This window comes from Sturnus vulgaris, chromosome 1 (genome assembly GCF_052056855.1).
Source record: "Sturnus vulgaris isolate bStuVul1 chromosome 1, bStuVul1.hap1, whole genome shotgun sequence".
In the NCBI taxonomy this organism is placed as follows: domain Eukaryota; kingdom Metazoa; phylum Chordata; class Aves; order Passeriformes; family Sturnidae; genus Sturnus; species Sturnus vulgaris.
The window spans coordinates 101,933,651-101,961,626 of record NC_142243.1 but is presented as its reverse complement, the minus strand read 5'-3'; the positions used below and the strand labels follow the sequence as shown (position 1 = coordinate 101,961,626).

Sequence of the window (27,976 nt, the reverse complement as noted above, 5' to 3'; positions counted from 1 at the left end):
ACAGCTCCCGACCGGGGCAGTGTCGGGGACGGTCGGGGCGGCGGCCCGGAGACCGGCGAGCTGCTCAGGGCTGGGCTGGGCTGGGCTGGGCTGGGCGTCAGGGGCTGCCGCTCCTGTGGGTGACAACTTTGTGAGAGCGGCGTAAGTACCTGGCAGTGCCCGTGTCTCGGAGACCGCGGGGATGCGCACCAGCCGCTTTTGTTTGTGACCGTCACACTCCTTTTTATCTGCGTTCCTGCGCTGGCACTTCGTTTTATGCGATGCATTAAAATGGTTCTCATTCAGGTTTAGCTGAAGGCTTCTGAAGTAAAATACAAAGGCGTCACGAGGAGTAAAATCCTCTGCCGCTCATCTCGGTCACGGTCAGTGGTGCGCTGAAAGGCCAGCAGAAAATACTGACCTGCACCCCGATGCTGTGATCTGCCCACAAAATCCGAGAGATACAGCACCATTCTCGGGTTTGAATCAGTTTGGGCTGACGGTGATGACTTTGTGAGCTGATGTTTGTGACCAAGCTGTTCTTCAGTAGTCGACTGCAGGAAACACAACGGTGTGAGATTTTGGGTGTTACCACTTACTGTGTTTATAATCTGTACTTCAAAGGATGTGGGTTTTAATCATCTCAATAAGCATAACTTTTTCCAAGGCATAGCCTATATTCTTCTATTTTTCATTTACCCCATACCTAGAAAATAAAGTGGCATATTTAAGTATTGGTTAAGCTACTCAATGTGTAGCTATCTTGAAATGGATATATGAATATATAAAATCCATACATTATGGATACTGATTCTATTTCTTTGTGCTACAGAGTGCACCTTAGAAGGATTAAATTATTAAATTATGCACATTTACATTAGTGATGAAGTGTGCCTAGAACCATCCTAATCTCTCAGATGTGCCCTATAGACTTGGCTTAAAAGAGAAAAATACTGATTATTGTCTGATCATATCTTCCCATCAGAAGTAATTTGCATAATGCACAAAGATCAGCATATAATTCCCTGACCTTGAATCTTTTTCAGTTGTGCCTTTTTATGCTACCAGGGAAGTTACTCCAGGAGGAGAGCAAAAGGAAATGTAAAGCAGCAATAGAGGCCACATTCCCCTTTAAGGCTGTAGAAGCTGAGTGCAGCTACATACACTACAAATGAAAACCTCCCAAGTCTTTCCTTCTATTCTCATTGTACCCATTACATTTTTTCCCAAGGCTAGCCCATTCTGGAACATATTAAAGTCTCAGAGAATGACTTTTCCCATAAATTGTCAGGCAATTCAGAATGAGCAGAGTATATGTAGGACTTAGGTTAAAAGCAAGAGTAAAGCTCTCCCAAGAGCTTTCCTCACTCCCTGGGACCTGTGCTGAGATCATTACATATATAGTGTTCAATTGCAGTGTGATATTTGTGGAGAAACATGAATGTGATTTACTGACTGGCCTCATATATTCACAAATGATACCATTTGGAAAAAGTCTTATTTATAAGGCAATGAAGGCATTTGTATGGCGTTTAACTTTTTCTGTGGCAGCTTTTTCACATTAACAAAGATGCACTGGCAAAATATTTCAGACTCATTTTTTTTGCTAAGCGTATTGTAAAGCAGGAGTGTCAAACCATGTATGATTTCAAACGGTTTAGGCTACTTAGTTTCTTTCATTTTCAAGTTACTTTGCTTTAAATACAACCCATCAAAAACAAACAAAAAAAAAACCCAACAAAAACCAAGCTCAGACCACAACAAAAAACCAATAGCAGTATAACTAGTGTTCATTTTTTTTTCTATTGGTAGTTTTCTATAGTCAGCAGAGACACATAGTGGCTATACTACAACTCAAGGAAAAAAAAAAAAGCAAAAATGTGGATACAACTGGTATAAAGGATAAACAATTAATTGAAGCAAACTTCAAAGGAGCTGGATTAAGGTAATTAGAAATAGTGATTCTGGTTTCTAACCAACTTTTTTGCTCAAAAAGAGTCTGAATCATATTGGCATTCTGCCTTACCTTATTGTATTATACTATTTAAAGAGTGGTCACTAAAATCAGGGTCACTTTCAGAAAAACTTTTAATTGTGAAGTAACTATTAAAAGTTACCAATTACATTTTTATTTGTGCAGACACCATCTGGCAGCAAATTGCATTATATTATTACATTTTCAAATATTCGTCATAACTAGGACTAGCTGAAAAGCAAGGCTTATGGGCTATCAGCAAGAAAAAGATACGGTAACAGAGAAATAAGTTTTGAGTCATGGGAAAGTGACCTCACTGTCACATCAATTTCTTAGTGCAAGAAATCATGGGTCATTGTTGGTGATAAGCTGTGGTGTACTGCTTCAGGGATAGCATTCTGCACTGATACCAAGATCAGCCATCTGAATGATCTTGAAAATGCTAGTAGTGCTATTTTCCTTGAGTACAGGCCAAGTGCTAACAGATGGAAATGAAGAGTAGAACAGTCAGCTGGACTGCAGCAAAATATTTGCCAGTGTCAAATGGAATAATAATTCAGAAGTTCATCCATCAATGAGACATTAATCAACATTCACAAAAAGAGCCAGGTATTTAGGAAGTATCTGGGTTGAGATAATTAGGTTCCAGTGGTGGTGAACTCTTGAAACTTCTCACTCCTCAAGTAGCACAAGTACATAAATTCCTAGGTTTAAAGTAGAGGTTTTATTTCAGAGGCATCACAAGTTTGGGTGAGAGTTCTTGACCACTCGGAAGTCATTCCGTATGGGCAGGGCTTGGTGTTTATTTCATTACTCAACCTTACTATAGATGGGAAGCTACACTTTTCTGAATCTAAATCTACCCAAGATCTAATTCACTGTGAATTCTTGAAACACTCATGCACAGTTCCTTCTTTTACAACAGACACGAAAAAATACTGTAAAATAATGCGGTGGTGGTGAGGATCCACTTTAAAGTATTAGTCTGTTGTCAGAAGAACCCACCCTTCACAAAGAAAACATGGGTGAATTTTTTTTCCCCTTTAAGGATGGTAACTACAATCTCTCAGCTCTCAAATGACCTAATCTCTTGTCTGTTTCAGCAAACAGGATGTTTTTGTTTCAATCTAGGGCGTCCTGTGAAGTCATGTTACCTTTCAATAGTGCAATCACGCATAGAAACTTGCACACATAAATTAATTGTATTAGAGGGAAGAAGTAAGACCCTCTGCCACCCAGGAATAGCTCACGTTTTACAATAAACAGGTACTGGACCAAAGTGTATACCACATTCTCAGAGAAAAGAACATTCCTCCAAATTCTGTCTCTTGCTTGACTACGACACTTCTTTTTGCAATATCCAGGTCCATTTCCTCTTTGTGTAACCCCACCTGACAGGAACAAATACAAACTCCACGTTGTGAGACCATTAGTTCTGGAGGGAGAAATCTGATGTTACTGATGAACATGTGGCAAATAAAGGGGGTGAAAGATAAAGCATATAAATAATTGATGTCAAAGTTTCTGTCTTTTGAGGCTCAAATGATATCAGGGGAACTGGAGAGTAGAGCACACAGAAAAGAGCATGTTGTGACACTCTTTTTGTAATATATTGCTATTTTATTTAAGGGGTTTTTTTTGTTGTTTTTGTTTAGGAATGGTAACTAGCTAAAAGCAACAGCAACAAAACACAAAAAACCAGACAAGAATATCCTGGTTTTATTAAAACTGAAAATTAACGTGCTTTTCACATTGTGCAAACAAAGTATAAAAGGCAGTGACAGGTTTTTCCATATTGCAAAGAGTCTTGTTAGTGCAGTTCTCTATCATTGTATGACTGAAGAGGCTCAAAAGTGCCCAGTGTCACTGTCAGCAGAGAGAAGGAGGATGGAGCAAATGCCAAAAGCTGTGGTGCTGCTCTCCTCCTCTGTCCCAGCTGTGTGCATCTGCCAGCCCCTTTGTGCCCAAGCAGTAGGCAGTCTCGTTGCTACAGAATTGGTCCTGCAGACTCAGCAGGGCAGCACAGTTTTAGGCCAGCTTAAGTAGACATTAAACTGCCCCTTAAAAATGTCAGCTGCATACAGGGGTAATTTTAAATCCATTTGTGAGTACCTCAGATGCCGCATATGAAGCAAATGGGACTGTTTGTACTGTATTAGCATTTTAATCAAACAGTCTTTGGTGGAAGTGGTTTAAAACCATCAGGGATGATGCTGTGTACAGTGGTCGGATCTCGAGAAGGTTCTCAGCAGTTGGTCAGAACAGCACAAAGCCAAATTCTTAGGGTGTCCAATTCACTGGAGTAACATCTGTGCACATCTACATAGAAGGAAATTTTTCACTATGAAAACTCATCAGCAGGCAGAGGAAGAAGATTAATGCTGCAAATGTTGTATTTGTGGAAGCATTTAAGTATTCAAGGCTTGCTGATTGTGTTTTTCAACCTGCTAGAGACTGACATATTAAACACAGTATGTAGGTAAATTAATCATAACACAAAATCCAAAAGAGTGCAAGAGGAAAAAAGTCTCCTTTTCATTGACCCAATGTCTTGACAATCAATGAAATTCTTGACATTTAACTCTACACTGCCAAAGAAAACCCAGAAAAACAAACCAACATAAAACCACTAAGTTTACCAGGCATTAAGTTTTGAACCTCAGTGGGGTACATTAACCAGACATATGCGTGATCAAATATATGCTACAGTTTGGACCAGAGAAAAACTTAACATTATAATAATAATCTTATGAGGTAGATAAGGTTTATATAATATTGCTGTAAATAGGGTTCTACCCTTGGACTGCAGGTAGAGGTCACATGTGAAAAATCAATGCATGGAAGCAAACCTCTCCATTGATTATGGTATCAAAGTAACAAATATTGGTAACAAATCCCTTTTCTTTCATTCATTTCGGCAGAGATATCTCAGCTGTAGTTTTGCAACCCTAATACAAGCCCCATCAATTCTGTGCATGCCTTTCTCCTGACTTCATAAGCTCTGTATTTGGGCCTAAGTCCCAGTACCCCATCACTGGGGTCCTTTCACCAGCAGTTATTAATATAGTATTCTTACTCTCTGGAAACCATAAATTAGAATTAGCCCAAAGATATTTTTAAATATATTTTCCAGCCCATGAGGAATATATATGAAAAATGTCCTTACTGGACAAGCAGAACCTACAGAGGCAGCAATTAAATCATAAGACTGAAAACAAAAACTCTTATGATCTACACCATTGTCTCCAAATTATATGATTAAGGAGATACTAAATTATGCATTATAGTGAAAAGGTACAACTACAAATCTTAACTAAGCATATTTTTTGTAGTTCTATTCATTATACTACTGTAGAGTCTTATATTTAGCAGCTTTAGAAGCATTACAAAACAGGAAAGCTACAGATTACAACCCATATGAGTACGCTCAGGTTGGCAGCAGTGATTAATTGTTTCTCCTGGGTTAGTTTTTTATAACTTTAACAATATTTAAGACAGATATTAAGATGATTTATGCCATAAAGAATTCAAACACCGTATTTACTTAACAAAGAGTAGTATATTATAAGGAATGTCAGACAAAGCAGCATGTATTAATTCAGTCATTATCACAGTGAAACAGGCAAGGTCTCAGGTTAAAATGGGGTATCTCGGTTTGCAGCACAGCACCCTGAATTCAAATTATACTTAACCCATTCTGCCTACACATCCTAAGTGATTTTATGTCAAAAAAGGGCACATTCATCCACCTCAGTGTGGTATCTTACTTTCCACAGTCCTATGAGATTTTATTAAATAACTATGAAGTTCTACTTAATGGAATAGTGTCTTTCTACAAGAATTTCAACATTGATGAGGCAATCTGCAGCTCTTGTCATACCTGGTTGACTATTCCCATCTCCCCCTTTTTCAAGGATTAGATAGCTGTGATGAACCAGGTAAGGGGACTGGTTTTGCCAAGATCTTACCTGACAAAATGATTATTAATTTTCAGCTAGAAAAACTCACTCAGTTTAGTTCACCTGGCATAGGCAATAGTATATCTGCAGATAGGAAGCAGTAAAAAATACATCTTTGGAGGTTACTTTAAGGTAAAAAAAAATTTTAGCTTGGTTGAATCCTTCCACTCTTAATTCTGATGTTTTGCTTTGTAGGAGGAGAGGTCTAGAATGCTAAATATTTTTAATCATCCAAAGGACCCTAAAAATTTTGAGTGTCAGGCAGTAAAAATGTTGAAAATACAGACTATCAAACCTTTGAAGTAAGACCTCATTGTTGAAAATACTTTTCTATATTATTGTAAAAATTATATTCTCAAGTTCTTAGAGTTACCAGTCAATTTTAACATTTGTTTTGTGGAATGTTAAGTAGATTGTCACTTCTTTGAGTCATGCCAGGAAAGTGGTGCAGAAATATTAACAACAGAACAGTATACCAGTACATTTACCAGTAACTTAGGCTGGATTATAGACAGCACAGTGACTCTCACAACCTAGAGCACTGGATGTGCATTAAATTCCATTGGATTTCACCCAGATCATTCAAATACTAAATTTTGGGAAGTTTCCACTTGTATTGCCATTTCCCCCGCTACTGTATTTTGGCCTGTCGGTTTCTTTTAATGTATCGTTTCCATCTGTTATTCTGAGTACCTTTGTTATCTTTTTTTTTTTCCTTTAACTTGTTAATGCTGCCAGAGAGACCGATTATGTCTATATAACACTGTGCACCTCTGCACACAGGTACCCAAGCCAGCTGTAACAAGCTTAGCTAACTGGAATAGATAACATGCTCTATTAATGAAGCTGTTCCTCCTGGGATCTAAGCTGATGCATCAAAAATTAGCCTGAATATTACTTCAGGGAAGTGGATGGTTCTTAGCTGACCCATGTTAAAGAGAAGACTCTTATTTAAATTTTGGAGGATAAAGTTAGGATGCAAGTTAAGCAGTCTATAGATCACTACACAGAGAGGTCACACTGGAGGGTTTAGGTATTAATAGCAAGAGGAATGAAATTATCAGATAGCTGAAACCTGGAGCTTCAACTTTAATGATATATGAGTTTTAAATTATTAACAGTATTTGTAATTAAGACTGGAAGAGTTTTTCAAAGTATATGATGGATTAGCTGTAATTGAAGTCTTTAATTGACCAGATGTACTTCTCAAAAGATATTGTCAAATTTGATGCTAAAAGAGCTATCAAGAGAAATTCAAAGGTCTTAAAATATGAATTTTTCATCACATCAGACTTTCTTTTACGACATTCATTCATCTAGAAAAGTGGAAAAATACAGTGGACATTTATAAAGGTCATATAAATAGGTTTCTTATAATGGCAATTGAATTGCTTTCTGTTCTGCCAACATAACTGGTTTGGGAAGCAGCTCGAGACCAGGAACACAAGACAAAAATTAATTTTCCCACTTCTAAGTGTAGTGTGTCAAGTCTGGCAGTAAAAGAAGACACAGGTAGAAGAAGTAGGGCTGAAATGTGACAACAGAATTTCATGTCACTCTTTCTGCCTCTTTTCTCTTGCCCTGCTTCTGCATATCAATAACTCCTAGCCCATACACCCTGATCTTATATTAACCAACCAGAGTGTCTTTCCAGACATGTAGCATAGCTATAGAAAGAACGTAATTAAAGATCTTCTTAAAGAAGATAATTAAACTCTGGATATTTTCCCGTCCATTCCAGTTTTACTGCCTGGGCAACTACCTCTTCTTCTGGGCAACTTCCAGTGCCTGAAGTTGGCCCTGGCAATACTAGTGATTCATTAATTTGTCTTGGGCTCATTCAGAATCCCAGCTTGGTGACCATTATGAGAGTGTCCATAACAATCTGCAGTATAACGTCAGCAATTAATTTGTTGCATAAATACTTTGTTTTGTTGAGGGGGATTTATGAAGTTACAAACATCTATATGGAGGTGGTGTATGTCACCTGACAATTATTTTTTTTCATAATACATACAGTAGATATCCTTGGCAGATGTGAACAGTATCATTTTGACTCACAGGAATGAAGTATTTACAGAAAGAAAAATGCACTCAAGAGTGCTTTCTAAATAGCACTACTGAAAAGCAATAAATGTAAGAACAAAAAATATTCATCCATTTAACATGAGATACTTGCCATCACAAATGCTTCAAAAAAAATTCAACAGTTAGCATTTTTCTAGCATTTTTTCATTTCCAGAAGACATGGCAGCTGATAGATTTGTTTTTTATCTAATTGTCAACAAACATGGAGCCTTCAGTTTGAAATACTTTTCACCTTTGCTTTTCTAGTGCACAAAAAATCTATCTTCAGATCATTTGTAATATATTTACAATCACAAGAGCAGCAAGCAAACAAATACACAGACAAAGCCTGTCAAAATCCAAGATGAGTTCAATTGCATGTGCTGAATTATGCCTCTCCCACGAACATGGGATTACCTCTGGCAGCCAGGATGACTCTATAGTCTTCCTTCTTCCTCACAAATCCACATCGTTTTGCAATGTGCCCAGAAAATTTTCCAAGTTCCAGCTATTACAGCCCAGAGCTCATTAGGCTTGTGACAGATAGGCACTGCTGCTGCCTAGAGTTGCAAAGAAATTACTGAGAATTGTTCAAAATTTTCCTGACACTTCTCTGTAGAAGTAAATGATTTATTGAAATCACTGATTGGTGGAATCGAAACATTTGAGGCAACATATCAAATCTTCTGACACTGTGGCAATAGCTAAGCAAATTTCTATTCATCTTGGCACTTATATTCTTCATCCCCTTGGTGGTTCACTTGTCAGGAGCAAGGTGCCCAACCTTCTCTTAACCTCTGATTCCTTAGCAACCTAATGAATAAGAAAAAAAAAAGTATTTCAGGCTGCTGCTAAATTAGCATGAAGGCTTTGAACATAGTAGAAAATAGCACAAACCTCTTCAAGCAGTTTTTCTATCTTTGTTCTACCACAGAATAAACCTTTTTTTTTAATGCTTCAACACATTAGGTTGCCTGGGAACATCAAAGAGGAAAAATTAAATAAAAATATGTATAATTTCCATAATCAGAACACATATTACTAAAAATATCAAAAAATCAAAAGGCTGGCCTTCAGAATATAAAGCATAGAACCACAATCAGAAAACAAATTATCAGAATGTCAAACATTGAACAATTTTAATATTTCAAAGCAAATTTAACTTTTATTTTAAACAGGAGAACTTTCCTGAAACCTTGATGTATAAAATTTCTTTCTGTGTCTGAATACCTGCTCTAAAAAAGGGAAAAAAAAAAAAAGCAAATAGGAAAGGGTGCTGACAGATATGTCTCATAAGTCATCTATCTTAGAACATGTTAAACAGTATACAATAAGCACCTCTTTTGCTCTGTCAAAGAAGCCTAGGTAACAAGTTGAGATACAGGTTACTGGTTTAGATATGCGGGTTTAGATGGAGATGAATCCAGTATCTGGTTCCCAGTCTGGCACTATCTGAAATCTGAAATCAAGAACAATCTATTGGGTACTTCTTAGATGTTAAATTAACCCCTTGGTCATTAGCAGTGAAGCAAATCAATGTCTATTTCAATCTTGTGAAATTACCATTTGAAATGTACAGCATCCTTTAGAAAAAAACATATAAAAGATACAAAGTGTGTGTAAAGATACAAGCTAGTCTATAGCAGTGGAATTCTGTAGCATCAGAGATTTGGTGAAATAATACAGTACATCAGTCATATACTGTGCAATATTTTAAAGGTTTTCTTGACATGCTGCAGCAAATTTATTTTAAAAATGGAATATTAAGAGAAATATCCTGCCATAAACGCAGTCTATTTTCATCCTAACAATAACATGAGACTGCACTAAAAAGAAATAAAATCTTGATGATGTAATGTGTGACCATCATTGTCATTCTTTTCAAACACAGCTTTATTTGAGGAGGTGAGATGTGCTAAGTACGCTTCAGTGACAATGCTATAAACACATATGAGAAAGGAGGAGGAGAAAGAGGAGGTAAAAATCTTGGAAAGAATTATGTAATAAAAATGCTGAATTGTAGGAGAGACTACAGTAAAAATCAGTTATAACATATATAAACAAAGCTGTACACACTTAAATTTATCTTTTGATTCCTTTAAATATAGGACATTTTTTGTTCACAAGAGTGTAGGTGGCAAATCTCCATTACCTGTGGATTTTTTTTGACTCAAATTGAGAAGCAAGGGTAAATCACAGTTTTCTTAGTTTATGTGAAATGGAAAAAAAATCAAAACAACCAAAACACAAAAACCAAACCACCAAACCAAAAACTAAATCATCAGCCTTCTTCATAGGCAAGTTTCTCTGCTTTTCAAGTTGAGTACCACTGAGAGAAAGAAAAGTAAGGTAGCATATTCTTCTGAAACAGAAAACATGAACCTCAAGTAATCAACAAAATATTGTTGTTCATTACATTCACGTGTCCAGTCAGCTCTCTGAAGAGCACTTTTGTACCTTTTATTCTGAAATTCCAACCAAAGGGCAGAAGCAGAGAGTTTGCTATAACGATTTAAAAGTGAATTGCAATGGCTTTCCTGAAGTGGAGCTTGTTTCCACTTCTCCCCGCTTATACGGAGGCTTTGGTATCACTGGATCTTTGTCTTAGTAAGGATTTATCAACTACATTGCAATTTTATAGTGGACTTTGAAGCATTGTAATTTAACACAGAAATTAATCCAATTCATCCTGTTATTGAAATAAGGAGTGAATTTCCAGAGGGTTTGTAATGTGTGGATAGAGGGGCACAAAGCCAAGTTCCTTTCTTCCTGAAGATGGATATTGTTGAGAGAGAGCATTTCTCTAGCCTTCATAGCAAATCTACAAGCAGATATTGAATAAATTTGCAGCAATTTTATAATTACTTTTGCACACAATTTATTTCTGGAAATATATGTCTAAACATGTATATCAAAATTTTCCCCCTACGTTTTTCTCTAGAACCAAATGTGTCCTGCTGTTCCAAAATAACTTCTGAAGTATCCCAGATAAGATATGATCATACATCAAAATGAAGTGACTATAATAATCACCTTCAAGAAAACGAAATCAGCAATAAAAGAGTGGTCACTACATATATATATCTATATATATATATATATATACACACACATATTTAAATTACTTCACCAAGATATAAACCACTACACACAGATTTTCATACTTTATTCCTGCCATGTGGTTTCTCTGTCAAACTCATTACTCTATTGTTTCCTTAGAAATTTCCCAGTCTTGTTTATGCATTTGGTAATAGATGCCTGAAATGTTCTCCATGATGCTGGACTCTTGGGAGAGGGTACCCCAGAGCTGTCAGTCTAAAGGTTAGGATCTGCATTCAGACAACAATAAGCACAAGAGCAAAATGATGGCATTAACAAGCATAAGGAAAAAGGTACCAAGTGCTGACAAAATGTTCCGTTTTACAATTAGTGTATTTTAAGGTTTCCTCTTGCATGGAATGAGTTTGTTCTTTCCTTCCCCCCCTACCCCCAGCACTAGAGAGAATAAACATGCTGTGACATGGTGTGGAGATAAAGTAGTTTTTATTCCAATTACATAGCTCTTACCTAACCTTCTTGTCTTCTGTTCCTCAAGGGTCCTATTTTCCAGCATCGTAACATCTGCTTTTTGTTTCTTGACCTTGCACTCTCCCACTTTCCCTCTTTCCCTCCAGGCTATTCACTTATTTCCATTTCACTTCCTCCTCCTCAGCAGGACATCGGCAGGGGGAACTGCAGGTTAAGCAGAAGGCAGAAGCTCCGTGTTTGTAGTCTTGATTTTTATTTGGCACTCCAGACAAACTTCTGCCTTTGCTCCTCTTACTACAGAAGCTAAGTGCTATGCAGTTCCAACTAAATATATGAAAAATCCATTTTTTACAATCGTTCTTTGTTCTTGTGTTTCCCCTGACCCCTGTAAGCTTAGTCTAACCTTTTAATTCCCATGTGAAATGACACAATAATCATACAAGACAGAGAGCACTGTCTCAGCTCTGGTGAATTCTGTTTCTTTATTCAAAAGAAAGGAAATGGTAGAGTTTTGTAATAGACTTTTTTAGCTTTTTTTTTTTAAATAAAATATGTCATTTTTACTTAAAATTCACCCAAAATCCTCAGCCTGAGGCAGACACCTCCCATACACACCTTTCAGTGATGAGGTTTAAGTTCAGTGGTTATGAAAAAGTACAGATAGAGTTTTATAGAAACTGTAGCCTCACAACAATTAAATACAATGGAGATGTAACTGTTTTAGTGTAATGAATGAATTTGAAATTTTCTCCACTATTCTTTTTCCACAGATTAAATTGCATATTACTTTAGGGTCCTCTAACTTCAATAGCTGTAGGGATAAAGCTGGGATATGATTGATTTTTGATTGGCTTTTTCTGCTTTTTTAAAATGTGGATGCACGACAATAAAAACTTGTCAGTTTTCTACAGACAAAATGCAAATTTACAGGAAAGTCATTGCAAGAAACTCTCGTTTTCTTCCACAAGAAAAAAAAAAAAACAACAACAAAACAAACAAGAAAAGAGAAAACAGTTTTCCCAACCAGTTATAGACCAACTTCTGCTTATTGTAAGGGGATTGATTTCTACTTCACAATATCTAAGGGTAGGATAAGTAATTTATTTCAGACTGTTGTGAAGTTTATAGGTGTTACTGACAATAACATGTGTTCTAGTATACTTGTTATGCATTATCAAGTTCCTGTCTAATTTTTTGCTCCTATAGATGCAAGCAAAGGGACTGCATTTAATAAACTATTTAGTAAACAGGGAGAATAAGACGAAAATTACATGATAAATCAGATAAAGACTTAACTAAACATTAAATTATCTTTCTTTCTTGTCTTCCATTAACCTGGCTGAATACTTTGTCCCTTGGTGCAAGGTAAATACATATCTGACATGGCAACATTTCCAGAATTTTTGATTGAATTTGTTGCTCTAAATGAAAGGAAGATGATAATCATAAACTAAACTGTTTATCAAAGCTTTTTATAACAAAAACTTTCTTTCTAACAATTTGGGAACTGCTTGAAAAAACTTTTCTTGATATAACGGAAATAATTCATAGCTGAGAATTTATGTCTCAAGCTGTGCTTGATTGATTGGTTGATCGATTAATTTTTAAACAAGAAAGGGGAAGCTTTTACTTGGTACGTAATAACTGTTAAAATTGGAATAGTCTATGCCATCATATTTATATTTAAATATGCATATTTGAGAGGCAGATGGATGCTCAAGATGCAATCTAGTTATTCATCTGAAAGCTGTGAGAATACCTAGAGATATATAGAAATAAACACCCCCAATTTAAAAATACAAATATTTTATACCATATTAGAATAATTAGAATAACAAATATTAGTAGGTATCTAGAAGTGAAGTGTCTTTGGACATCCATTGTGTAATACAGCTTAATTGGTTATGAGTCAGATATAATCATTAAATTTTAAAAATCTTGCTAATAGGGGAATCAGGAACTCCCTAATTGAAGCTGAATGTCTACAACCCTTAATCAGCTTTAGAAACTGCAAGATCAGGTTTATGTTCCAAACGACTAGCACTACATCATGTTGGCAATGCTGATAGGAAACTAATGTTTATGACAGCTCTTTTTGACTGTGTATCTCGGTTTCCTTATGTTGGAGTCAGTAACCAATTTAAAAATGCTTAAGTAACTTTAGTTAGTATATTGAGTTTAAATGTCATATGTCTATCCAACACAACCCCAGAAAAACTATTTTTCATTTGTTTAGCTATCCCTGTAATTATATTGTTAATGTTATTTGTGATTTGTATTGTTATTTATATTGTTTTTATTTGTATTGTTAGTTATATTTATGTGTGCTTGCCATGATAACCACTTGCTACTAAATAAAATAAGTGAAGTTTTACTTTGATAACCAGGTGGAAGGAGCAGGGCTGGCCAAAACCCTCCTGGGGCAAGACTAAATTGGCCTCTGTTTGCCACCAAAAAAATTTTTAGCTCTGCTGCTAGATGCAGCCCAGTAAACATTAAGTGGTGGGGACATATGCCATACCAAACCTTAATGAGAAGCCTTCTCTGCTACCAAAGGGCCATCCAAGAAATAAAAATAAGCCAAGCAGCCTGCAAATAATATGAGTCACAGAATAGTTAAAGTTAAATGGTTTGTTTAATGGATTAAATTTAACATCATAGACGAAAAAGCTTTTAAAAATAAGTTTATATGTTTTAGTTATTATAGTAGTGGTGCTAATCATGATACTCTGTTTTTTCCAATGCATTCAACAAATAATTAATAAGTCTGTTAAAAGAATCTTTATAGTTCAAAGAGGAGGGGGGAGATGTTGGAGTCAGTAAGCCAGGAGTCTCTCTGAATCCTTCAGAGAGAGATCAGAGTGCAGGGATTGAATTAAAGCCTTTGGATGAATTAAAGTATGTTAAGCCATTCACACATAAAGCAGAGGTAAAAGTTAAAGTTTTAGCACGAGTGAACAATAAGTAAGTAGATGTAGATGGAATAAGTAAGTAAATAAATGGAATGAATAAGTGAATAAATAAAATGAGTAAGTAAATAAATAAAGTTAGTAAAATAAGTTTTAAGTGTTTTTAATAAGTAAAAAAGTTTTAAATGCCAAAAACATAGTACATGTTCTAGTGAAAGTTGAAAAACGTACTAGTGTTTTCTTAGAGGCTCCAAGAACCTAGCTTCAGACATAATAAAGTTAAGAATATTGTTTGCATTTTTCAGTTAAAACAAGATAAGCCATGTATGTAGTTTATACGTAACCTGGTGTGCTAAGAAACTAAAATTCTAATAAGTTAAAAAATAGTAGTCCAAGTTTGCATCTTAGCTTGTTTAAAAGTTTCTATAAAAAAATATGCTTAGAGAGAGCTAGTGCATTTTGCCACTTGAAGTTTGCCATTGCTTTATGCCATTACTTTTACCATTGCTTTTGTGCCATTACTTTTTGCCATTGTTTTGCTTTGTTTTTGCCTTTGAGACTGATGTGCTTCTGCAATAAACAACTTTATAGTAACTATTAGCTGCTTGGCTTTTTTTAAAAATATAGCCCAACAGTTGGGTGCCTGAGAGCACTTGGAGGTTCTAACTTCACACCTTAAGAGCTCTGGAAAACCAGCCTTGCTCCTGGTGTTGCCATTGGGGAATCAAATGTCCTGGCATGTCAGGAGCACCCACTGCGTGTAGACAGGCAGCCAAAACAGTAGGAGTATTCCCCACTCACATGTATGACAATCTCTGGCAATTTCCATGACAGCTTCCCTAGAAATGCATTCCCAAGTAGCTGCAGGAAAAGGAAGCCTGGGTCTCCAAGGATCTTTTCCCAGATCAATCATCTTAGTTTTGCCCTTTTCCTCTGCCCTTTAGCTTCTCTGTGGCAGAACAGCAAAATTCAATTTTGCCTGCCCTGCTGAGAATTCGTAGTCTGCTCTGAGTGCTAAGCACATTCATGAAGAATAGCACCAAAGTATTGAACCAGTGCATAATGAGTCTTTCTAATCATGCCTTTGCCCTTCATTTCCAATAGTCAACAGCTCTCAGAAGTGTGAAGTGTACGAACACATGAAGAGCTTTCCATAATTTATTTGTATTTGCTGTGAATAAAAAAAAATAACGTAGCATCTCCGTGGCAAACAGATATTGCCGTTTTTCATTAGTAAAATATTTCCAAAAGGTTAATTAAACGAAAACAAAATGCAGTTCAGCATTTAGACACCGTATTAATTATGATATTAATTACGCCTTCGTGATCAGGGTCTGTAGCATTTCTGGGGGATTAATGACCATCTGGGAGACTTCAGAGCCCAAGTCTTTTTACCAAGTCATTTATTCCATCTATTTGTTTATTTTCTAATAAATGATCCAGACTTAAGGTCACTACTGAGAGGTCACTTGTATAAAAATGAATTGTAATAACAAAAAACCCCGACTTGTTATGTTTTTATTATGGAATGTTTATCCAAAGCAAAATATATACTGTATCTGTATCAATGCCTCTACCTCTGACAGCAAATATTTAATATGATAGGAAAGAAATTACATAGATAAATTTTAAAACTTATTTTGGTGTCACATAAAGAAGACTGCAAAACTTTTTTTCTTCCTGCTCACTCTGAGAAAAAGTGGGAAGAAAGTCAAAATCTACTCTGGAAATGTTTGCAATAAACCATCTTGTCCTTTTATGCTCATAGAAAAAAATTCAAAAGCTAAAATCCATAAACTCATTAACAAAATTAAGTCACCTGTGGGAGGAAAAAAACAAACAAAAAACCCCAAACAAACAAACAAACAAACAAAAAAAAAAAACAAACAAGCAAAACTCCATCAACATATCTCTCCAAATTACTTCTTTTTCCAGTTGGCTATCCTGCAAACACATCCTGTAATATTAAAATCAGTTATATTTTTCTTGAATGAATGCTCGAATATCATGGTACAGCCTTTACTGAGAGCTCTAGGGTCACAAAGTCCACTATCAGGAAATGTTATCAAATGGAAAAGAAGGCAAGGCAGCATTCACTGTCACAAAATTACCAATCAGATAAATATTTGTCAGAGATACTACTCCTCACGACAAGTGATCTTGTCAATTTGTAATTTCAGATTTCTTAGGTAAAAAGCTAACATGATTATTTTTCCAAAATTTAGTCTTATAGTCATCACAAAATTTTGGTTGAAATTGTTTAGTTTTTGAATCCTATGTGATGGTGGGTAGGATCAAGAGACTTGATGTTTCCTTGATAAATAAAAACAACAATATATTTTGGGGGTTTTATCATGCTGGTAGTATAAAAAACTACATTTATTTGCAGATATAAAAAATATAACATTGCATCTTAGGAACACCATCTCATAATGCTTTGATGTTTTTCTTTAAATTTAATCTTACATAATTCATAATTATTACATAGAGCTTTATAGTCTCACTTTTCAGAGACTGTACTAACTTCCCATTCATTTCTGGAGGTAAATCTGTGCAATTGTTTTCCTCTGTGGTTATATGTGGCTCAGGACCTGTCTTTCCCCCGCCTGCCATGTTTTTGAGGCTATGTCTGCATCATGACAGCAGAGATTTCTGAGATTTCCTGTGGTAGCTGCAAAAAGTGAAAGCTTGGAGTAGTAGCAAGACGATGGGCTTTGTAAGGTGGCATTTATTTGGTTCAGCATAGGGCCGTGCAAACAAGGCTTTTTCAACTTTCACAACTGAGCTGTCTGTCTTCACTGACCCTGTGGTTGTCATGATTTGGAATCTCTGCCAGCAGGAACTGTTCCCTAATGCAGACTTGGCAGTAGCCATTCCTACTACGTAAGAAGATTCAATGATATTTAGATTTGTATGTAAATTCAGCTGATAACAATGGACTCAAAAATGTCCAGATACTTAATATTTGATTAACCGTTGTTTAATAATTAACTAACGTTTTAATAATTGATCAGAGGAGATGATCTGAGCAAAAAGAATAATATGTGAATAACAGTGGAAAATAGGCAATGTCCCTTGACTGTAGTCAGTGTTAGGGCCTATGACAGTGCTTGAATGTGTGCTTATTCTCTTTGTTTTCTTTTGTGTTTCTTAAAAGGCTTTCCATGAATACGAAATAAGCTTCCTTCATATCAATCAGAAAACGTTTTTAAAAATGAGTTGACAGAGCTCAGAGCTCCTTAGAGGCTGAACTATTTTGGCTTCAGAGATACTAGTAATGAAGCTTGAAATTCAAACACTGTATTAAAATATTGTGGAGTCTCCCACCTTTTCCAGGTTTTCTTCATCTCTATCGTACACAGCAGCTTTCTCTGCTGTGATTCCAAGTCTCTTTGCAAGCAGGGTTTTGTTTCTCTAAGCTGCTATTATGGTCTGACACGCCAAGGGAAGCTGTCAGATATTTTACTTTGATGCCATCCAGATCCAAACAGAGGAAGCCTTCAGTACAAACATATCATTATCATTTCCTTGCTGCCCTTTGTCAGTGGTTGGTACATATGGCAGCCAGACTAAAGAAATAGAATCTCATCTAGTTTTCTCTGTTTATTTGGTTGTTGTTTTTTGGTTTTTGTTTTGTTTTTTTTTTTTTGGGGGGGGGCGTGTGACGTTTGTTTGTTTGTTTGTTTGGGGGTTTGTTTTTCATTTTGTTTTTAAAAGTTCCTTTCCTAATAATAGGTGAGAATGAAGTACATATTTGCTGTTTTGGTCATAAAATGGTATTGATTAGAATATTTTGCATGTTAGTCCTGATGATGAGTCTTCTAAAAATCAAATATTATTGTTTTTATTTTCTAGAATATATTTGCAGAAATATTCAACAATAATTAGTTTCTGGGCTGAAGACCAGACACATTTCCTTCCAATTCCTCCGTACTTTCTGTTTAGTTTTTATCTTGTGTCTATACATGTCTGGTGGTATGCTGAATCCGGATTTTACAAGGATTAGGGTCTTATGATATTTTAATGCACACATATAGTTCAATATATCTTTGTTACTTAATGGGTCCTATTATATTTTAATTATTTTCCCAAAGCTTATAGTAAAAATAAAATTAACAGAAGCAACAGTCAGCTGATAACTTTTGAAATTATGGTCAAATAAATTTTTGAAATAAAAACAATAGAATTTGGTATTTTTTATTCCACTGCTTTGTCTCTTAGGTGTTATGGCCTGCTTTTTTAAAATATACATCTACAAAGCAAAAAACTAGAATCAACCCCCAAAAAGCTGGTTGAAAAAACATGACTTTTGTAGTTAAACACAGAGACAGGAAATGCAGTTTGATATTTGTTTCTGCAGTCTCCATTCAGTCTATATTTGCATCCCCTCTTAGATACTCAAGTAATTCACGTGTTCCAATAAAAAAAATCTTACAGAATGATGTCAATAGAAAGTTCATGTTGTACTTGCACCCAAAGAGGCTTATTCAGTCAGTGTAAAGAATATAACATCCAGTATTTCTGAATTTCAAGTGCTTCCCTTGCAGCCTGAGTTGCAGTAATCCAAGTGTTGCATTGTGGGCTGACATAAACCCATAGGAATCTTCCCATCTGTCTTTTCCCCACAGAAGGGAAAATCTCTGTTAAGGAAGAAGTACTGTGCAAAGAGTCAAATGGCCTGCTCTACATCTGCTAATAAGCCTCCCCAGAGAGAGAGAGGTTACTACTGCTTCTATCACACTGGAAGGAATGGTGAAGGAATGTCTGCCCTAACAAAATCCCTCTGAGTCACTCAGAGCAACCCACTGCTCCTTCTGCCTCCTGGAAGGCAGAACCTAAGGGAGTTGTGGCACAAAACACATGGCTGTTCCTGAAGCTGGGAACCAGTGCTGGTGTAAATAATATCCTCTCGTATAAATATAGTTCAGCTTATTAGTTCTTAAGAAAGAAAAATATGATCAGAAACATCTCCATCATATGCTATAAGGATAATGCCTAAGGCTTATAATACAGGCTTTTATCATATAAGGTACATGACTGACTACATTGGTTGACATCAAGATACCATCACATGAGGAAGAGATTCTGCTTAAGCCACAGGCATTGAGCTGCTTCTTTCACAGCATTGTTCCATGCCACATGACTCTTCCTAGGATGACATGCTGCTGCAGCTATATTGGTTGGCAAAATAGTCCTGTCTAAAGTGAGTATCCTTCTTTATTATTTTCATACCAGCCAGAATGTTTGAGATAAATGCAGATTAAAGAAAGGCTGTAACACATTTTAACCATTCACATTGCAACAAAAAGCCAAGCAGAACATCTTTATCTGGGGAAAAAAGAAATCACATTTAGTTTTGACTGAAATAGAGTTAATTTTCTACTTAGTAACTGGTGTTTTGTTTTGGCTTCAGTATGAGAATAATACTGATAACACACTGATGTTATTGTTGTTACTAAGTAGTTCTCACACTAAATCAAGGTTTTTTCAGTGTCACATGCACAAGAAGCCAAGATAGAGTATGGCCAGGACAGCTGATCCAAATTGGCCAAAGGAGTATTTCACGCTATTGAATGTCATGCTCACTGTACAAAATGGGGCAGATGACCAAGAGCCACTGGTTTCTGCTCAAGGACAAGCTGGGCATCAGTCAGTGGGTGGTAAGCAATGGTATTGTCCATCACTTGCACAATGGTTTTGTTTTTGTTTTTGTTTTTTTTTTTTTTAACTTGAGTTTTATTTCTCTCTTTTTGTAATATCAATTTTAATTAGAGCTGTTTTTAGTAGCAGGAGTAGTACTTCATTTCATTTATTAAAATATTCTTATCTCAAGCCCTGGATTTTACATTTCTCAGATTCTGTTCCCCTTTCCACCACTGCATGAGTGCGTGTCTGTATGGTACTTAATTGCCAGTTGGAGTTAAACCATGATGTAGGGAGCTCCTTATTGTATCAAATCAAATAGATACACTGAATTTCTCACAAGAAATTGTATAGATAGTTTAGATAGCATTTTTATGACAAAGGGTTTCTTCCTAACCAAAATAGTTGTCTCTAGCTTCAATTAAGATCTAAACACTATCACAACATAATATCTTGTTTGCCCTTAAAGAACTGACAAGACAAAAGTTTTCACTAGGTCAGTATTTTAGAGATAGCAATGAAGAATCATTGTTTCCTGGTAGAAAAGCTGGCATTAAAAATGCCTTTAGATCCCATTTATGCTAGTTTTTTAATACATCGGACTAAATCAAAAAGTAATTCTTACAATATAACTGTTCCAAATGCTCAACAGCAAGGGAATGCAAAAGGTTTGCATTATCCTTTAACCTATGGCTTACTATTGGTGAATATTTCTAAACTCTGATATGAGTCAAATTCCCTCATTACAGAGCTGAAGACATGTAGTTCGCCTTTGTGAAAAACATCAGCTGCTTATCTGGGAAAGAAGACCTCGGACTCTGAAACTGTAGGGTGTAAAGGGAAAAAAATTGTGAAAAGCACACAGAAAAAATCTTCCTTCTATATGTTTATCTAATATTTATGCATTTTCCAAAAAATGTTTACAATAGGAAAAACTATGACTGCCATGTCCTGCAAAAGGCAATTAAAATAAATAGAGAAGATGATACCTGCAAAATGGAAAAATACACCTAGCTGCAGACGGCTACAGCAGTAGAAATAATTTCGGCTGACAGTGGCTGATGCAAAAAACTCTGAGCTTGCAAGTCAACTTAAATATCAACATTTCATATCTTTCTGTGCCACTTCATTAAAAAAGAAAAAAAAAGTTATTTTACCAGATGTGTGCAATCACTTGTTTTTGCCTTATTGTTGGGAAGATAGATATTGAGATTTGCAGTAGTTCCCTCTCTCAAATCACAAATTCCTTAGAGGGTGGAGAGACTCTGTGAAATGCACAGAGCCTAGACAATGCTGTCAGCTAATTCTGGGAAGCAGCCAAATCTTTGACATTGGTTCTGCATTAATAGAACTCTGTGCTGTGTTGAACATATGGTTCTCAACAGGCAGTATAATACTGTTTACAGCAAAGACATGGTGCAATTATTTGCAGAACTTTACCTTTGCTCAGAAGAAAACATAGGATCATTCTGCTGTTATCCAAAAGAATTCTGAGGTACTTTAAAAATCTAACTGTTTAACTGCCCTAGTACAGGGCAGCATACTACAGATTTAGAATCTTAATTTTAGGTATACATTAAAGCCTCCTGACTTCCTTTATTTATTCCATTTACTGAAGGTTTTCAAATGCTTTCTAGAAACTGGGATCCAAAGTTTCTGAAGAACATACCAACATATTGTAAAGTCTTAGTAAATCAAAACCCATTAAACCATTTAAAATATTCTACACAGAAGTACACGGAGGTAAAATCTATGTGAAACTCATGGTTTAATTTATAAAATAGGTTTCATTCACTTTAACAAGCAAAATACTGACAATTCTAACTGGCTTCAGTTATGAAATCAATATTCCCAAAGCAGACACCTACTCCCTAGATTAGATAATATTAGTATGATTTTTCTCCTCTGCAATCTCTGCTAAAGAGTTTTATTGTCATTCTTGCAGCTTTGTTTTTATTTGCTTCCTTGTTTGTAATTATTCCTTAATATTCCCAATACAATCTGTGATTGCTGTACCTGCCTTAGAAACAACTGCAGATATCAAAATCTATCACAACACATAGCCTGCTATGCACAACGTCTGTGGGGAAGGATTTGGCTTAAATGAATTCTTTCTTTTCTTGATGATAGAAGTGCCTCACTTTGTTATGTGTTTGAGGATGTGGTGTGTCACTGAGGATTTAGAAACCTCATTTGGATTCTGGAATCTTGACTTCCTTTAGCAAGAGGTAGACAGTCCAGCTTTCTTTCAAAATATCATAGTGAGAGGTCTCTTTAGAGGATAAAAGCACTCATTCAGAATGTTGTAAACACTAACTGTAGTTGTTTCCTTTGTCTAAACAGATATGGATCTGTAGTTGTACCCTCTAGGGAGACTATCTAATCAGTAAAGAATGGGGCCCTCAAGCCTTTTTGTTCAAGGTTCATGGGGCAATTTTAAGAAAGAAGGTAAAAGAATGCTTAATTTTATACTTGAGAAATTTGCAGTTGAATAGAGAAACCTTTTACTTCCTACATTGATTACTGTTAATAGAGAGGATTCTCAGGTGCAAATATTGCATGCTTTTTTACAGATAGCAACCAGCATCTTGCACCAGCTGCTCTTGATTTTCTGTCTCCTTCCAATGCCCAGTACTAGTGCAATTAACTAAAATTCCTTCTTTACCTTTCAATTCCAGCTCACCACCCATATCTATACTCCTGCCCATAAAATGAGTGAAAGCTTCTAGGCATTTCATGATAGGCAATGGAAAAGCAGAAACCGACTGACTGAGGGTTTCAGGACCTCTTACATGAATACACACACTGAGTTCATGAATTTGTGTATTGAAGGGAAATGCACATTACAAAGCTGTTTCTTCCTTGACAGCAAACTAGGTCATGGCTTCATCCTATTGTAGTTACTGGAAGGTATCAGAAAGAGCGTATCTTCTATATCTAGAAAAAAAGCCAAGCACTAAACTTTAAATTGCTGAGAGTCTAATTTGACATCTGGCCAAGGAAGCACTTTCTTATCCTGAAACATGAGAACACTACATCAGGAAAACACTTACTTTAAAGGCCCCATATCAAGTCCAAGAGGGTGGCTATCCCCATTGAAGCCAAGATAACCTGCCCAAATCCCTACTGAGTGGTTACAGAAACTGATTTCAATCAATCAATCAATCAATCAATCAATCAATCAATCAACTTGACTGCAAGTTGATAAATACTCATAAAAAAGGCTCAGCAACAGCAACCCAAATGCCATTTGCCATTATTGCAATCTTGCTGTGGTGACCTATGGAAAGTGACCATGCAGCTTGTATAAAGTGAAACACCAAACATCTGTGCAATTTTCCCTTCTTTCTCGCCACATTTTTTTTTTTTTTTAATTGTAGTTTCAAATGAGGAGTATCTTTTTCCACTGGTTCTCCAGTGCAGGGTGCAGGTGCGTATTCATTTCTGCACATCTGGACACACTGATTGTTACAGAGACAATGGTGATTCCATGTTTTAGAAGTCTAAATGCTTGAAATTTTCCAGACATCTGAAAATTTCTCAGAGTCCTTTAAAATACTGAATGTGTTAATTTGTGAAAACATATTGTCTCCTCAGTCCTCTGTGCTCATATAAAAGATCAAGCAATATATAAGGCAAAATGTCTAGATCATGGGAGCACTCAAGTATGGGATTAGATATCATCACATTAAAAAATTAGACAGTTCTACATATCCAGGATTCTTGTTACTTCAGCAGAAGTATGAACTTTGTTTTCCAGAAGAGTGAGGGTTAGGAGAGTGTTGAACAAGGATTAAAATAATGAAAATCCAGAGTCAAAGGAAATGGGACCTTCAGTCCTAATTTATATTCTTTGAGGTCTGAGTTCTTTTATCTTCACACAGAGCAATGCCTAAATTTATTTTCGACTTTAGAAGATGTTAATATTTTAATCTCATTTCCATTACATTTTCTTATCTATCTGTTGAAATTTCATTTAAAGCTTTTCTTCTCCTACCCAGTACAGAATAATGATCACAATCATTAGAAATAATTGACTAGTTCCATTTTTTAAATCTTTCCATTTAAACCTTTCTCTGTGGCATCTGTGTGGGAAATACACATTAATTCAATATGCTTTATTTTAGTCACCTTGTTTTTAGTAAGCTAAAGTAGTAGTTGGGAACTGTAGAGAACCTTCCATCTTTATCAGTTTTGGAATATTTTAGCAGGCTCTAGACCCTGAAGAACTGCTGATTACTAGAATCATATTAAATCTTATAAAGCAATAGTAGCTGAGCTACATGTCCATGTGTACTTCTAAAATTAAAAAATAAATTAGTTTCCAATTTCATTTCCACGTTCCCAGCCCATTTGTACCTCAGGTGGCGGAGTCTGTGCACAGACTCCTTTTCTTGTAATTCCAGTTCATGTGGGAATAATTCTGGGAAGAGTTCTGTTTATGGAGAAATCCCAACAGATACTTTGAGCACGATCCCACAACGAATGGCAGCCTACATTATGAAGTCATCCATCCTTCAGAATTTTAGCACATGTTGTGCTTTTTATGCCATGCACCTTCATGCCATATGTCAGGGAAGATATGGAAAGCTCCTAAGCCTTAAGGGTTTAAAACATGGCCCTTGATAAGGCCATGCACTGTTTCAGACATTATGAACTGAACAAAAAAAAAACCAAAAAAACCAAAACTAGAAAATCTCTTCATGAAGTAAGAGCACTACATGTAAGTCCAGACCACAAGCTATGCAACGAGATCATAGCTGTCTCCCCCAGGCAGATACAGCTGTCGGCTGAGGAATGAGAACAAGAATTGCTGTGTACCACTGGGTATTGAAGACCAGGAATCTCCCTCTGGGGTGATAGTTTAGCAGTACTAGCATAGCTTGCTATTCCTAGACATTCCAATTCCTAGCAGAATTGTGTTGATCCCTTTGTGGGATATCATATCATATGTCATATCCTACAAAATTGGTTTTTAAAAATTTTATTTTCATTAAACTAGATGGTATTAAAAAAAAAAAGTCATATTGGCCACTTTTTTGTTGTTTTGATTTTTAAGGGTGAAGGATGAGGATTCAGATGAAAATTAATTATGAGATAACAAAAGTAAGTATTTCAGTCAACGTTCTTTCTATTGTTTCAAACATTCTGGTTTCATATAATTGGGAGCGTTTTTGCCTGACCTGAAGGGCAGTAGAAATGGCATATTAGGAATAAAACAAAATATGTTATATCCATGCTGGATTGCATATGGGCAGAAGAAGAGCTTGTAAGAGTGAGTTATTACATATAATCAGGAGATATTTGTGTTTAAGGTCACCTTGTGTTTCTTATCTTAAAAATATTTGAAAATGCTATTTTCTGACAAACACTTTATTTATCCATACGAAAGCTTCAGAAAAAAAACAAACAAAAAAACCCAGCAAGCCTTCTTACTAATACACCAAAATCGAGAACTGTGAATAATATAGATCATCTTACTATAAATTAACTTTCCTAATACTATATTTATCATTTTGTTCCCTTGAGACCCTTCCAAAGATTCTATTAGAAAAAACCAGTTTTTCAATGAAATTGAAATTTTTATGTAAATTTATTCTCTGAGGGCTCTTAAAATTTTTATTTTTTTTCCCCTTTAGTCTCAGAAGTCAATTTCTTCAGAAATTTTGGTGAGTTATGCTCAGTAGATGAGATTCATCATTTAGTTTTCCCTTTTCTTTAGGAAAAGGACAATACCCATTCAGTGTACGGATCACTTCCTCTGGTGTTTTCAGTTTGCTTGCTGGGGGCGCTCAACAATTTTATCTTTCAGTAAATGTATACGTATGACTGTAATGTATTTCCTGTATTATCAATGTTTCTCTAAGAAATCAGCTGTAATATCCCATTTGTTTAAGTTTAAGTCTACTTTGTTATTGTATCTTCTTAAACTTGAATTGTGTATTAAGATCTAAAGGAGAAAAAATACATGTGGAAAATGATCACATCTAATGTATTTTTGTAGATTTTTTTTTTGGCATATGTATTCTGTCTTCCCTCTTGGAGGATAAAACTCATGTACTGTGTGACTGAAAATAAGGCAAGTTAAAACTTTTTTTCCATCTATTCTTTTGTATTCTCTCTATTCTACTATTGGGTTTAGGGCAAAATTCTTAATATGATATATGAATGCTCATATTTTCTAACACTACAGTAGCTTTTTTCTCTTCTCCCTGCAACCTGAGGAACCTCTTTCATAGAAAGTTCTGAAAATTCTTTCCAAGTATGTTTAATTATTTTCAAGGAAGTCACATACGTCCTTTTTTATTTAACGGATAATTTTCCTCTGGGCATGATTGTATTTACTTTTTCAACTCACCCAAACTGACACAAGCAACTAAAAAAAACCCCAAAATCTAAAACCAACAAAAAAAAAAGAAAATAAAACCAGGCAGAAATGCACTAGGTCACATGGAAGAACAATAGTTTTCAAGAGATGATTCATTGACATTTACTCCTGAAATGAAGGCTTACAATTTTAAGGGGGGAAAGCCCTAAGTCAATCTATTCATTAGGAAAATGTATTCTTTTCTTAAAATACTATATATATGCTCAAAATAACCAACTAAAAAAAAAGGAACTTATTTGAAATCTGTCATTCTTTAAATATATGTTGATGCCTTAGGCTTTATACTTTCAGTATTTTAAAACCTGTTTGCAAAATTCAGCCAACTGACATTTGTTCAGAGCATGCTAGTTATGTCTATTGACATTTACGTGGGAGACTAGAAGAGTAAGACTCTGCATTGCTCTTTGTGCACTATCTTTTATTTTTAACTAGTTGCTTGAGTGTTATTGAGGAGGACAGTCTGTCACAGATCAGTACTGTTCAGTAAGTAATGTAGCTCAGCCTCGCATTTTTTGAATGAAATATAAATAATATATCAAAAACTCCTTTTTTTTTTGTCGCTGTTTAGGCTTTTGGTCCTTCCTGGACAAAGACTAATATTAAAGAACATTTCACTTGTCTGTGGTGACATTAAAGATTAAAATAACGATTAAAATAAAAAAGAAAGAATATACAAGATGGTGAAGGGGAAAGAAAAATAGAAAGAAGAAAACTTAAAAAACAATACTCCTACTACCATATTGAGCACTGTTCAAAAGAACTAGCTGATCCTTCCATCTGCCAGATGAGTCAAACCAGCTACATTTCCATTATCAGATGGGGTTGTCTGAGGAGAGCCTAGTAAGTACAATAAACATTTTTGCTTGTTTCTCCTTTTCATTTTCTCTGATTGTAAGCTGCACCCAAAATAAGTTTGAAAGCTGCTTCATTAGACAGAATTGCAAGGTGCAGTGGAAACATATTTTCAGTATTTTAAGATTATTCGTGTTTAACAGATACATTTTTAAAAATACATTAAATATGTATGATATTCACTTTCCCCCCCCCCCCAAACTCACAAAAGCTTCATCAAACCTGTAGTGGTGCTTTGTAGTATTAAAGGCACTGTTCATGAGCCATCAATAAAGAACCATTCCTACCTGGAGAATTAAAATTAAAGTTTATTTAATTATTTGCATCTGACAGAAAGTCCCAGTGACTAGAAAGTAGAAACAAAATCCAGATGAAGTAAAAAGAACAATTTGTTAAGATTCACAAAGTGTTATGCATATTTTAGAAAGTTAAAATAGATCAGTAAAACAGAAAATCACCATGTGTCGCATTGATCTAATATTTCTTGGGAACCTTTTAACTGTGGAATATTCATAGGCTTTGCATTCTTTGGATCTTTTTCTCCTTGCAGCATGGTCAGTATGAATAGAAAGAAACAGAAGTACTGAAAATCAGAGCCAGCTTCAGCATGGTGTTCTGGCTAAGGTTCTTTGGAGCAAAGAGAAATTACAGTTGAAAAGAAAATCTGTTCTATTTA

The 27,976-nt window shown here is 35.6% G+C and overlaps 1 long non-coding RNA gene across 12 annotated transcripts in view; it reads left to right on the top strand.

Annotated features, from left to right (window-relative positions):
* LOC148225381 (uncharacterized) overlaps positions 1 to 27,976 on the top strand; it is a 43,528-nt gene that overhangs the window by 109 nt on the left and 15,443 nt on the right. For 2 of the 12 annotated variants that reach the window (XR_015806588.1, XR_015806584.1), the window contains exon 1: positions 4,754 to 27,288. This is a non-coding gene — a long non-coding RNA (uncharacterized LOC148225381). Of the gene's footprint in view, positions 1 to 53; positions 27,289 to 27,976 lie in introns of those variants that run through there. The other 10 variants (XR_015806581.1, XR_015806582.1, XR_015806578.1 and 7 more) reach the window with 10 other exon arrangements.